This window comes from Hyperolius riggenbachi, chromosome 3, assembly GCF_040937935.1.
Source record: "Hyperolius riggenbachi isolate aHypRig1 chromosome 3, aHypRig1.pri, whole genome shotgun sequence".
Lineage (NCBI taxonomy): Eukaryota > Metazoa > Chordata > Amphibia > Anura > Hyperoliidae > Hyperolius > Hyperolius riggenbachi.
The window spans coordinates 295,624,878-295,638,515 of NC_090648.1; the positions used below are offsets into that span (position 1 = coordinate 295,624,878).

Consider the following 13,638-nt stretch of genomic DNA (forward strand, 5'->3'; position numbering starts at 1 on the left):
GGGAGCCCGGGGTCGGGGACGCGCCTGGGATGATGCTGGTCTGAGCAGAGGCTGCAGAAGCGGCTGTGTGTGTGCGCTCCGGAGGACAGCCTGCATCCATCCCAGCAGCAGCAGCAGCAGCAGCAGCAGGCATTGGCGCTGAAGCATCTGCAGGAGAGGAGGCACTGGCGGAGGTAAGATGGGGCGCCTCCGTGCAGTCAGCACTTGTGTGTAAGGTGGGTGGGGAGTTGAGCTGTTAGGAGCACTAGGAATCTTCCCCCTCGGGACTGATCTGCTGCAAGGCAACAGATGCATTTTGCAGTAATCGGTTTATTCCTTTGCTTGCTGTGGATAAGCGCTGAGATAGTGCTACAGTCACGTCCAAAGCCTGTCTCCTCTGTGACACCCACCATGAGCAGGCTGCTGGGGAAGTTTAATGATCTCTCCTCTGCAATGTAGATGGGTGGCCATCAGTCACACATTATAAAATGCCCCGGGTCCCTCTGCTAGGAAGTTCAGCAATAGCTATGCCATGATCTGCCTGCCCATGGGAGGCTGGGTACATCTATTCTCAGTAATCGATCAGGGAGCTGTTTGCCCTTTTTTTTCCCACAATGGATGAGAGTGGTTTCCTAAGGGGAATATTGACTGGCATTAAAACGGTCTACTAGTAGCCAGCATTCAATACTGTCTCAGACTGTTATCTAATGGTGGGGCATCCTATCATGTATGCCTTCCCTAGGATTATGCTGGTTACTTCTGCATGCTCAGGGCCCATGGCAGGTGCTGCAGCCTCACATTCTCTCTGAATTATTAAATGGGCTGCAAAAATAGATACTCAAGAACTGACTCATTCCACAGAATCACAGGGTAAACTGATGCTTTGGGTGAGCCCATCAGCTAGGGCTACTTCCCATGGACGGTTGAACTGGGGCATACCAACCGCTAATCGCCAATCTGCCAGGGTCCACCACCATTCTATTGCTATTTAAGGCAACCATATAGCATTCATAACTGCTGTTTGTCAGAATTTGACATGTGGTGTGGCTACTCTGCAGTGGACAGCCGCTTTGGCGGTTGGCTGGCGCTCAGTCCGCTGAACATACATAGGTACAGCACTGTTCAAGCACTGTGTCATCTCCAGTACAGTATGCTTAGAAATTCCTAGTGCTGAAAGCACTTAATAGCTAGGTAGTGCACCCACCACTGTTTGTTTAAACCAGAAGTTGCCCTGCTGATGAGAATGCTGTATAGGCAGTTTGGTACCGCATACAATGTGATGCTATCATGCTAGGTACAGTACGTGTTAAACAGTTGATGAGATTCTAGATGGGGTTGTTATTGCATAAGCATAGCCATTTTGCTAATACATTTGAAAAAACATTGGCTTTCAGTAAATGCCAAAACCGGTTCAGATATCAGTTGCACAGCCTGCTTATGTTTGCCCTTTTGTTTATGGCTTTACAAAGGTTATCATTAACTGCCTAAGGGTAATGTGGTGCTGCTCTGTGTTGTGAAGCATAGTTTCCATATTAATGACTGCTGGATTCAATGTTGGTGAATTATAAATGTCATACTGTATCCATGGCACCAATTCATAAATATAAATAATTGTGTGCATGTTGTAGCAGTAAAAGAGTGTGGCATAACCCAGAACAATTATTAATCTGCTTTTATGAGTTTGACTGCTGTCAAATGGTACATGAGCGCTAGGCGTTACCTCACGTCAGAGGCCTGTCGTTTTTATTTTTTGCTCCAAAAACGTGGTTTTGGTATTTCTGTTTTGAATCATGTGATGCAACTATGACATAGCCATGCTAGAATAATTGGTTTTACTGAGAGTCTGGAGTGCAGTTGACAAAGTGACTTTTGCAGCAGATTGCTGAAGATATAGTTGTGTCAGACACACTATCAGCATAATGGCATATCCCATTGCCAGACAGTGATCCTTTGCCTATGATAAGACTGACAGCGCAATGTTCTGACGTCTGTAGCAGAGTGCACCCTTTTTGTGTCTTCTCTTCAGGGAAACTGACAGTTGGAAGAGCAGACCCATCAGATTAATCTGTCTTTTACGGTTAAATAGGTCTATGTAACTACTGCATCAAAAATAGACTCACAATCATTTTTACTGTTCTGGCCTACATTAAATATTTTGTAATAGTAGCCTATTGGTATCCAGTTTTAGTCATTGTGGCTGATTTATCAAGACAAGTGCAAAGAGAACTGGTAGGAATCAGAACATTTGCTCCCAACAACCAATCAGAATTTTTTATTTAGAACAGTTTGGTTGATCTGCAGAGCTGCTTCACTTTTGTTGCAGTTTTCTTTACACCTGTGCTGATAAATTGCCCTACTGAATTAATCAGTGTTGTTCTAAACACTTATTAGCATAGACTTTGTTGCAGTAAGACACTTTAGAGAACTTTCATGGGATTATTATTATTATTATTTATTGTATTTATAAAGCGCCAACATATTACGCAGCACTGGACAATAAATATATACAATGATACAAGGATGACAGACATAGGGTTATATTATACACATAGAACAAAGTTATACATGCAAATTGTACAAAATACATGATCATGCAATATGGGCTGGTTAGGTAGGCCCAGTAATACAAGTACAGGCTGTCATAGGACAGGAGCACATGATCCTGTAGATTACACTAGGGAGTGGAGGACCCTGCCAGAGGCTTACAATCTAATAAAGCCCCATCTACACGATACGATTCTTTGTACGATTCGATTATGATTCGATTTACGATTCGATTAAATCCGACCTGTCCGATCGGGATTCGATTCGATTCAATTCGATTTGCCATTGTTGCAATGGCAAATCAAATTGAATCGAATCTAATCCCTATCGGACATGTTGGATTTAATCGGATCGTAAATAGAATCGTAATCGAATCGTACAAATAGAATCGTATCATGTAGATTGAGGGTGGGGTGGAAACAGTAGGTGGGGCTGTTATTTAGAGAGTTACTGTGTGGTAGGAGGGATGCTATACACTGGAAGTTATTGTTCTCCTCTTCCCTTGCTGTGTATGCTTTTTGTGCTATGCTAGTACTGTGTGGAACCACCATTTGCTTTTATTCTAACCTTGAAACTGTTGAGATAATTCACTACCAAATGTGCACAGCTAGGCTATGCAGTATTTGCCCACTTTTCTTTATAGTATTGGACAAGCTTAGTGTATTTGAATGGTGCATGCTGGACTGCAATCTGCAAGTTGTTCCATGGGTTTTCATTGGCCTCAATTCACTAAGATCATGCTGGAGATAATAAGGCAAGAGAAAACTTACCTCCACACGTGAGAGAGTTATCTTATCTCTTCATTCCTTAAGTTACCTCCTCTGTAGTTAATTGACCTCCTCTGTAGTTATTTTCACACACAGTTAATAAACATCCTGTCTTTATCTGTGGAGTTATTTTAAGAATTGAAGAGTTAGCTTAAAGACAGAAGAGTTAACTTTAGGTTTGCCTGAGGTAAAATGTTTCCTGAATACTACATGCCTTATCACCATGGTGACATTTCTAGAAGAGTTATTAAAGACAGGAGAAAAGCTTAGTGAATTGAGGCCATAGTGTCTAGGTCTCTACTCTGACTAGCCCACACAAGGACACTCACCCCATTTTATCCTTTAGCCACTGTGTCCTCCATGATGTTGTATGTTTCAGGTCATTGCATGTCAGAAGGTAAACCTTTTTCCCATTGACAACTTTCTGGCAGAGGGTAGCAGGTTTTCCTCAAGAATTAGACAGTATTTTCCCCCTCATCTATTTTTCCTTCTATCTTAACAAGTTTCACAGTCTAAGCTGCAGAGAAACACCCCTACAACAGGCTACTACCACTTCCATGCTTTAACAAAGGTCTGGTATTCTTTCAATGGTGAGCTCAGAGCTGTATTGGCTTTCTGCCAGGTATATTTACTGTTTGGTGTTTAGGACAAATAGTTCTATCTTGGTCTCATTTGACCATAAAATCTTTTTTCCATGTGGCCTCAGAATCTTCAATGTGCATCATGGCAAAGTCACCAGGAAAGCATAGAGGACCAAAAGAGACCGAAAAGCCCGCCTACTAAAAAGCAGTGTACAGTGTGGTTTGCCTTCTTAAAACAGAAGGTATTCGCGATAATTCAGATTTAAGTGGGTAACTGTGGTTACCCACAATGCACTGTAGTTAACCACAGTTACCCACTTAAATCTGAATTGTCGCAAATACATTCTGTTTTAAGAAGACAAACCACAAAATACAAATATTGGTAAACATAGATTAGAAGTTCAGGACACTGTACATTCATGACATCCAGCAATATAAGTACAAATACATACATAGTTAATGTGTGGTTTAAGATATTGCCAAAATTGGTACACGTTCATATGGCAAGTCCTGGATGCGAGAGTGAGAGGAGGTGACCAAGCTAGAGGACAAAAGTGACATCCCTTTGTGGTATCTTTGATGTTTCCACATGAATGATGAAACAAAAGACATTTGGGCAGTAATCAGCTGCTGTGAAAATACACACACGTTTTTCTGCATACAAACAAACATGGTGTGCAGAGAATGCATGCAGGAAAACGTGCACAGAAAACTGAAAGGCCAGTGTGTCCCCTGCGTTATAGGTCCGGACTGCAGGTCGGGACTTTCCATTCCATCAATGGAGCGGATTAAAAGGAACTGAAGTGTGTGCCTGGTTCCATGCCATTACATTGAATCCATTTTCCTGTCCATTTTAAAACATGTGGACCACCCATACTTTGTGTAATCCATGTTCTCTCTGTGAGAAACCATTCCACCACATCAACTGTTCTGTATTTTTAATTCACAGTTAGTGTGGGGGACAGAGTTGAACATCTGGGTAGAAAGAAAATGTACTTCCCTGAGGAAATCATCACACTCTTTTTCATTTTCTTAGGGGATACAAGATGAAACCTGATTGGTTAGTATGACAGCAGCTCCAATTGCGCTCAAGATTCTTTTACTTCACTTTTAATAAATCATCTTATTTGCTTGAGGTTCATTGTGTACATGAAAATGTCATATGGTGATGTTAGCCTGTAACATGTTATATTGTAACTAGAAAGAGTCATGAGCACTGGAAGAAAGAAAATGTGTTTTTCTTGCTCACAGCAGCTATCATTTTATCTTCTGTATTCTGCAAGAGGTACTAAAAATTTTACATCTGGAATCTCATAATTGTGTAGTAGTCAGACCTTAATATGAACCTGTGTTATACATTTTTAAATAGTACTAAGGCAAAGCTAAAGGGTAAGACTTCATACTGTGCAGCTTTACCATCTGTTCAGGACATATTTCAAAGAACAACCTGTGTGGTGCTCTGTCAAGGCCTACTGTATCTACCCTTATTGGCAATGAACATGACCGCAGAGACTGTAGCCATGCCAGTCACCTGACCATACTGCAGTCTCTGCATTGGTGGACTTATAGTTAAGTGGGTTGGTGGAGGTGTGAATACCAGCTATTTCCTGAAATTTGAGTCAATGAGAAATAAGTGTGGTAGCTTTTTCTAGTTCTTGGAAAGTGAGAGCAGCCAACAAACAACAAATAGAACAAAATGGAATGGAAAGCCCACTGCTTACAGTGCAGGCAGAGGATATGGGGAATGATATAAATCTTAGAGAGCAACATTAGACATATGCAAATACTTCATATTATAGCTTTCTAAGGCTTTTATTGCTGCATGTACCATTGCAGAATCACTAATATATGTCCCAGCAACAATATAATACATTCCCTGTGCATACCTTGTTCTGCGTGTTAAAGAAGAACTCCAGTGAAAATGATGTAATAAAAAAGTGCTTCATATTTACAATAATTATGTATAAATGATTTAGTCAGTGTTTGCCCATTGTAAAATCTTTCCTCTCCCTGATTTACATTCTGACATTTATCAGATGGTAATAGATTTCTCATGTAAAAGGGGGTATAAACTACTGATTGGTATGAAGTTCAATTCTTGGTCACGGTTTCTCTTTAACGTTTTATTAAAATGACTGTGTTTGTTCACAGCATCAGCAGTAAACGGATTTTTAAAGAAATATTAGTAACATGAAAAGACTTTTCTTTAAATACCAACTGTAGTAAGAAGAATATGGAGATTGTTATATTTATTTCGTTTTAAACAATACCAGTTGCCTGGCAGCCCTGCTGATCTGTTGCAGCAGTGTCTGAATAACACAAGAAACAAGCATGTAGCTAATCTTGTCAGATCTGACAATAATGTCAGAAACACCTGATCTGCTGCATGCTTGTTCGGGGTCTATGGCTAAAAGCATTACAGGCAGTGCATCAACAGGATAGCCAGGCAGCTGGTATTACTTAAAATGAAATAAGTATTGCAGCCTCCATTTCCATCTCGCTTCAGTTTTTCTCTAACTGCTGTCAGTTTAGCAAGCAATATTAGCCATTATTTTAGCATCTGTGCCCAATTTTTAGTTATTTATTTATTTTTACTAGCCATTAGAAGACTGTGCAGACATGTGACTAGCCTTCAGGCTAACAACGGGTTCTGTCCCTACGGAGGATGGTTGAGGGACGATATGCAATTCATGATGGAGGGGGTGGAGCAAGGTTGATAGCAATGGTGTCAAGCTGCGCTTGATTTAGATTATCTGGCATGCCGGATCCCTCGCCAAAGTATCAGTACCGCTGTACACACACCAGATTCTCTCCCAAGGGGGGTTTTAGCAGCCACCTTAGTGGAGTTTAATCTCTTTAAGTACGTATGATCCTTAAGTTGTTAGTTTTGTAGAGAGCACATAACATCATAAATGTGTGTGCCAGGGGCGTAATTATGTATCACAGGGCCCCCCTGCAAAATTTTTAGGGAACCCCCTTCCTACAGTCAGGACCAAGGGGGAGTAGGGGCCCAGTGATGAGGATGGTTCTGGACTTCCTCCATCCGGTCCCCTTACTGTGCTCCTCTAGCTGTGTCAGACCCACAGAACAGCACCGCGACAGTAATGGCCAGGACTTACCGCTTCAGCCGCTGGGTTGCTCCAGTGCTCCATTAGTTGTCCTCTCTGGTCTCTGCCTCCTCTTGGTTTGAGTTTCTCTGCACAATGCATGTGACATGTGGAAGACAGAGAGGAAAGCAGATACCAGAGAGGACAGGGACACTTAGTGGCTGCGGTGGGAGCGCCGGAGAAGACTGGTGGTGGAAGAGGCAAGCCACCACACCACAGTCACTATCACCATGCTGATTTGTGGTTTGGACACAGTAAGGGGAGCACGGGCCTGGTAGAGGAGGAAAAGGAAGGTAGAAGTATAGACCTTCCTCCTTGCTGCTAACCCCCCCCCCCCCCCCCCCCACCAACACACACACGGAGATTGCAGAGACTGCTTATGCCACTGGCGTGTCATAACTAAGGACCTCTGCTTGGTAGCATAAGTTGATCTGTGTGACATGTGGCTCATAAAAAGTGTTGAGGATCCATGAAGACAGTGGTTCTAAATCTGTGGTCTATAAAGCAATGGTGGGCTGCAGCCTTGTCAGATTATCACCAGCAAGACCTGCGACAGCAGCACCTCCTGCTCACATTATTTGTTGATTCTCTAACATCATCACTAAATAGAACAATATGCAGTTTTGTTTGTAGAAAGTATTAGAACATTTCATAACATGTTCTTATTTTGTTTATTTGTGCAATTACGTGCCAGAATGTTTATAGGATGAAAGTTGTTATGGCCTCTGCTGCTGTTACATTTCATTTTGGTTTTGGACAGTTTGGAGAGAAATTAGACCCTGTTTTGGATTTTTATTGCTGATTTGTGTCCCCATCTGTTAAAACTTCCATCACTAGGCAGGAAGTGGGAAGTCTCTCCAAGATTCACAGCCAGTAACAAATAAAACATTTTTGTATGGGTGAGCATTAGAATCCCTGAATTGTTTTTTGTTGCAGCCCCTCATTCCCTGTCCTGGGGACTACTGGGGACCAGTTTTATATTAAAGAGGAACTGTAACGACGTATAGTAGAATGCAGAAAATTATTCAGGATACCCACTTTTACATTAAATATCATGTTTTCAGCAGCTTCCTATAGCTTGCAATGGTTAATAGAAACAGAAACACCAGGTAGAATACAATACTCTTAAAACAGTCTAAAAATGAGAGGTAGTGGTGGTCTTACCTCCCCACTGAAGATTCAAATTGCCTGAAATAGGCACGTTACTTCCGAGTTTTACCAAGTATTCCTGTTACTGCCTAGAGAAGCAGGTGAGATACCTGCAAAACATGTTACAATATCTTGTAGAGTACAATATCCATTTTTCTTTTCAGATTATTTGAGTTTTCAGTGGGGAGGTAAGTCCACCACTACCTCCCATTTTAAAACTGTTTTTAGTGTATTTTATTCTAGCGACCGCCTCTGTTTTGAATAAAGGAATACTATCGATTCACATATTTTTTTCAATTGACAAAGGAATTGTTTGGAAAGTACTGGTGTATACATTTTAGTAGCAACCTCTTTGTTTACTGTTATCAAAATGCTTTCAAACTTTACTGACGCCAAAACTGACGGCAGACTGAGCCATGAGGAGAGGGGAAATTCCCCTCACACTTGATCAGTTAACTCTATGTGTAACTCTGTGTGTGACAGAGAGAGAGAGCTCCCAACAGCTGCAGATCCTGTGTTTCTGACAGAAGTGTCTGAAGAGAGCAGAGGAAATGTAACTAATTGTCACAGCTTTTCATACTGTTTTTGCTTTTCAGAGTTTGATATGTTTGATATTTGATTTCTGTAGTCTGATATGCAACTCTGGCTGTGCATTGAAGCAGACACACCTTCTGCAATTGATTTGTCCCAATATAGCTAAATCCTACCCTCAATAAATTACAGCTTTTGCCTCTGATATTTAACATGAAAAGTAGGAAAATGTTTACACAGCTACTTAGACATTATTTGTACATTGTAATTTTAGAACACTTGGGTATTGATAGTATTCCTTTAACCATTGAAAGTTTGTCCACACTTGGTGGAGGGGTGTTATCCCCTTAGATCCTAAATCTGTAACCAACTACAGACCTGTGGCGAACTTACCATTCCTATCAAAAGTTATCGAGAAAGCAGTCGCCAACCAGCTAGAAGCCAGGCTTACAGATAACATCTTTGATACTTTTCAGTCAGGATTCAGGAAAAGGCACAGCACTGAAACGGCATTAGTCCGAGTAATGAATGATCTACTTACTGCAAGGGACAAGGGTGATTGCTCAATTCTGATTCTTCTTGACTTGTCTGCAGCATTTGATACTGTGGATCATGAAATACTAATCCAGCGACTGAAGAATTACTGTGGCCTAAGGGGTACTGTTCTTAGCTGGTTTCAGACCTTTCTATCTGGCAGGACACAGCAAGTATGTCTGGGCACACACTACTCTAATCCAGTGCCACTTGCCTATGGAGTTCCACAGGGTTCTGTACTATCACCATTACTCTTTGCAGTCTACATGCTCCCACTGGGCAAAATAATCCAGAACTATGGCCTAGGATACCATTGTTATGCAGATGACACACAACTGTATCTGTCCTTCAAGCCTGGCACCCAAGACCCATCAGCATCCATAAATGCGTGTCTAGTGGTTTCACAAAATTGGATGAACACCAGCTGGCTGAGGCTGAACTCTGACAAAACAGAGGTGTTGGTGGTATGCCCCTCCATGCACCCTCCGCTCTGCCAACAAGATGAAGCTGGTTATTTCCAGGATACACTTAACTACTTCCCGACCGCCGTATAGACAAATGGCGGCCGGGAAGCAGACGCCGCAAGGACCGCCGTATTGACAAATGGCGGCGGTCCTTGTTTGGGCATGGGCGGAGCGATCGCGTCATCCGTGACGCGATCGCGTCATCCGTGACGCGATCCTCCGCCTCCGCCTGTCGCCGCTCACTCGCCGCAACATCCCGCCGGCCATACGGAAGCGCCGGCGGGATGTTAACCCGACGATCGCCGCATACAAAGTGTATAATACACTTTGTAATGTTTACAAAGTGTATTATACAGGCTGCCTCCTGCCCTGGTGGTCCCAGTGTCCGAGGGACCACCAGGGCAGGCTGCAGCCACCCTAGTCTGCACCAAGCACACTGATTTTCTCCCCCCCCCGCCCCAGATCGCCCACAGCACCAATCAGACCCCCCCCCTGCCCACCCCCCAGACCCCTGTTTGCACCCAATCACCCCCCTAATCACCCATCAATCACTCCCTGTCACTATCTGTCAACGCTATTTTTTTTTTATACCCCCCCCCCCCTGCCCCCTGCTCCCTCCTGATCACCCCCCCCACCCCCCAGATTCTCCCCAGACCCCCCCCCCCCCCATGCACTGTATGCATCTATCCCCCCTGATCACCTGTCAATCACCTGTCAATCACCCGTCAATCACCCATCAATCACCCCCTGTCACTGCCACCCATCAATCAGCCCCTAACCTGCCCCTTGCGGGCAATCTGATCACCCCCCCACACCAATAGATCGCCCGCAGATCCGACATCAGATCACCTCCCAAATCCATTGTTTACATCTATTCTCTCCTCTAAACACACACTAATTACCCATCAATCACCCCCTATCACCACCTGTCACTTTTACCTATCAGATCAGACCCTAATCTGCCCCTTGCGGGCACCCAATCACCCGCCCACACGCTCAGATTGCCCTCAGACCCCCCCTTATCAATTCACCAGTGCATTCATTACATCTGTTCTTCCCTGTAATAACCCACTGATCACCTGTCAATCACCTATCACCCATCAATCACCCCCTGTCACTGCCACCCATCAATCAGCCCCTAACCTGCCCCTTGCGGGCAATCTGATCACCCACCCACACCATTAGATCGCCCGCAAACCCGCCGTCAGATTACCTCCCAAATGTATTGTTTACATCTGTAATCTTCTCTAAACACCCACTAATTACCCATCAATCACCCATCAATCACCCCCTATCACTGTTACCTATCAGATCAGACCCTAATCTGCCCCTTGCGGGCACCCAATCACCCGCCTACACGCTCAGATTACCCTCAGACCCCCCCCTTATCAATTCGCCAGGGCATTATTTACATCTATCCTTCCCTGTAATAACCCACTGATCACCTGCCAATCACCTATCACCCATCAATCACCCCCTGTCACCCCCTGTCACTGCCACCCAACAATCAGCCCCTAACCTGCCCCTTGCGGGCAATCTGATTACCCACCCACACCAATAGATCGCCCGCAGATCCGACATCAGATCACCACCCAAGCGCAGCGTTTACTCTCCTCTATACACCCACTAATTACCCATCAATCACCCATCAATCACCCCCTATCACCACCTGTCACTGTTACCCATCAGATCAGACCCTAATCTGCCCCTTGCGGGCACCCAATCACCCGCCTACACGCTCAGATTACCCTCAGACCCCCCCTTATCAATTCGCCAGTGCAATATTTACATCTGTTCTCCCCTGTAATAACCCACTGATTACCTGTCAATCACCTGTCAATCACCTATCAATCACCCATCAATCACCCCCTGTCACTGCCACCCATCAATCACCCCCTGTCACTGCCACCCATCAATCACCCGCTGTCACTGCCACCCATCAATCAGCCCCTAACCTGCCCCTTGCGGGCAATCTGATCACCCACCCACACCAATAGATCGCTCGCAGATCCGACGTCCGATCACCTCCCAAGTGCAGTGTTTACATCTGTTCTCTACCCTAAACACCCACTAATTACCCATCAATCACCCCCTGTCACTGCTACCTATCAGATTAGACCCCTATCTGCCCCTAGGGCACTCAATCACCCGCCCACACCCTCAGAATGCCCTCAGACCCCAGCCCTGATCACCTCGCCAGTGCATTGCTTGCATCTATTCCCCCCTCTAATCACACCTTGAGACACCCATCAATCACCTCCTGTCACCCCCTAGCACACCTACCCATCAGATCAGGCCCTAATTTGCCCCGTGTGGGCTCCTGATCACTCGGCCAAACCCTCAGATCCCCCTCAGACCCCCTTCCGATCACATCCCCAGTGCATTGATTGCATCTATTTTCCCCTCTAACCACCCCCTGAGACACCCATCAATCACCTCCTGTCACCCCCCTAGCACTCCTATCCATCAGATCAGGCCCAATACAACCTGTCATCTAAAAGGCCACCCTGCTTATGACCGGTTCCACAAAATTCGCCCCCTCATAGACCACCTGTCATCAAAATTTGCAGATGCTTATACCCCTGAACAGTCATTTTGAGACATTTGGTTTCCAGACTACTCACGGTTTTGGGCCCGTAAAATGCCAGGGCGGTATAGGAACCTCACAAGTGTCCCCATTTTAGAAAAAAAGACACCCCAAGGTATTCTGTTAGGTGTATGACGAGTTCATAGAAGATTTTATTTTTTGTCAAAAGTTAGCGGAAATTGATTTTTATTGTTTTTTTTCCACAAAGTGTCACTTTCCGCTAACTTTTGACAAAAAAATAAAATCTTCTATGAACTCGTCATACACCTAACAGAATACCTTGGGGTGTCTTCTTTCTAAAATGGGGTCACTTGTGGGGTTCCTATACTGCCCTGGCATTTTAGGGGCCCTAAACCGCGAGGAGTAGTCTAGAAAACAAATGCCTCAAAATGACCTGTGAATAGGACGTTGGGCCCCTTAGCGCACCTAGGCTGCAAAAAAGTGTCACACATGTGGTACCGCCGTACTCAGGAAAAGTAGTATAATGTGTTTTGGGGTGTATTTTTACACATACCCATGCTGGGTGGGAGAAATTTCTATGTAAATGGACAATTGTGTGTAAAAAAAATCAAACAATTGTCATTTACAGAGATATTTCTCCCACTTAGCATGGGTATGTGTAAAAATACACCCCAAAACGCATTATACTACTTCTCCTGAGTACGGCGGTACCACATGTGTGGCACTTTTTTACACCCTAAGTACGCTAAGGGTCCCAAAGTCCAATGAGTACCTTTAGGATTTCACAGGTCATTTTGCGACATTTGGTTTCAAGACTACTCCTCACGGTTTAGGGCCCCTAAAATGCCAGGGCAGTATAGGAACCCCACAAATGACCCCATTCTAGAAAGAAGACACCCAAAGGTATTCCGTACGGAGTATGGTGAGTTCATAGAAGATTTTATTTTTTGTCACAAGTTAGCGGAAAATGACACTTTGTGAAAAAAAACTATTAAAATCAATTTCCGCTAACTTGTGACAAAAAAATAAAAACTTCTATGAACTCACCATACTCCTAACGGAATACCTTGGGGTGTCTTCCTTCTAAAATGGGGTCATTAGTGGGGTTCCTATACTGCCCTGGCATTTTAGGGGCCCTAAACCGCGAGGAGTAGTCTTGAAACAAAAATGACCTGTGAAATCCTAAAGGTACTCATTGGACTTTGGGCCCCTTAGTGCAGTTAGGGTGCACAAAAGTGCCACACATGTGGTATCGCCGTACTCGGGAGAAGTAGTATAATGTGTTTTGGGGTGTATTTTTACACATACCCATGCTGGGTGGGAGAAATACCTCTGTAAATGACAATCTTTTGATTTTTTTTACACACAATTGTCCATTTACAGAGGTATTTCTCCCACCCAGCATGGGTATGTGTAAAAATACACCCCAAAACA

General features: G+C 44.0%; 1 protein-coding gene across 26 annotated transcripts in view; it reads left to right on the plus strand.

Annotated features, from left to right (window-relative positions):
* The window catches only part of NRCAM (neuronal cell adhesion molecule), a 276,104-nt gene continuing 262,466 nt past the window's right edge, over nt 1-13,638 (plus strand). For 13 of the 26 annotated variants that reach the window (XM_068276521.1, XM_068276532.1, XM_068276529.1 and 10 more), the window contains exon 1: nt 1-173. The gene's annotated coding sequence lies outside the window, so the exon portion shown is untranslated. The remainder of the gene's footprint in view (nt 174-13,638) is intronic. The other 13 variants (XM_068276537.1, XM_068276539.1, XM_068276538.1 and 10 more) reach the window with 3 other exon arrangements.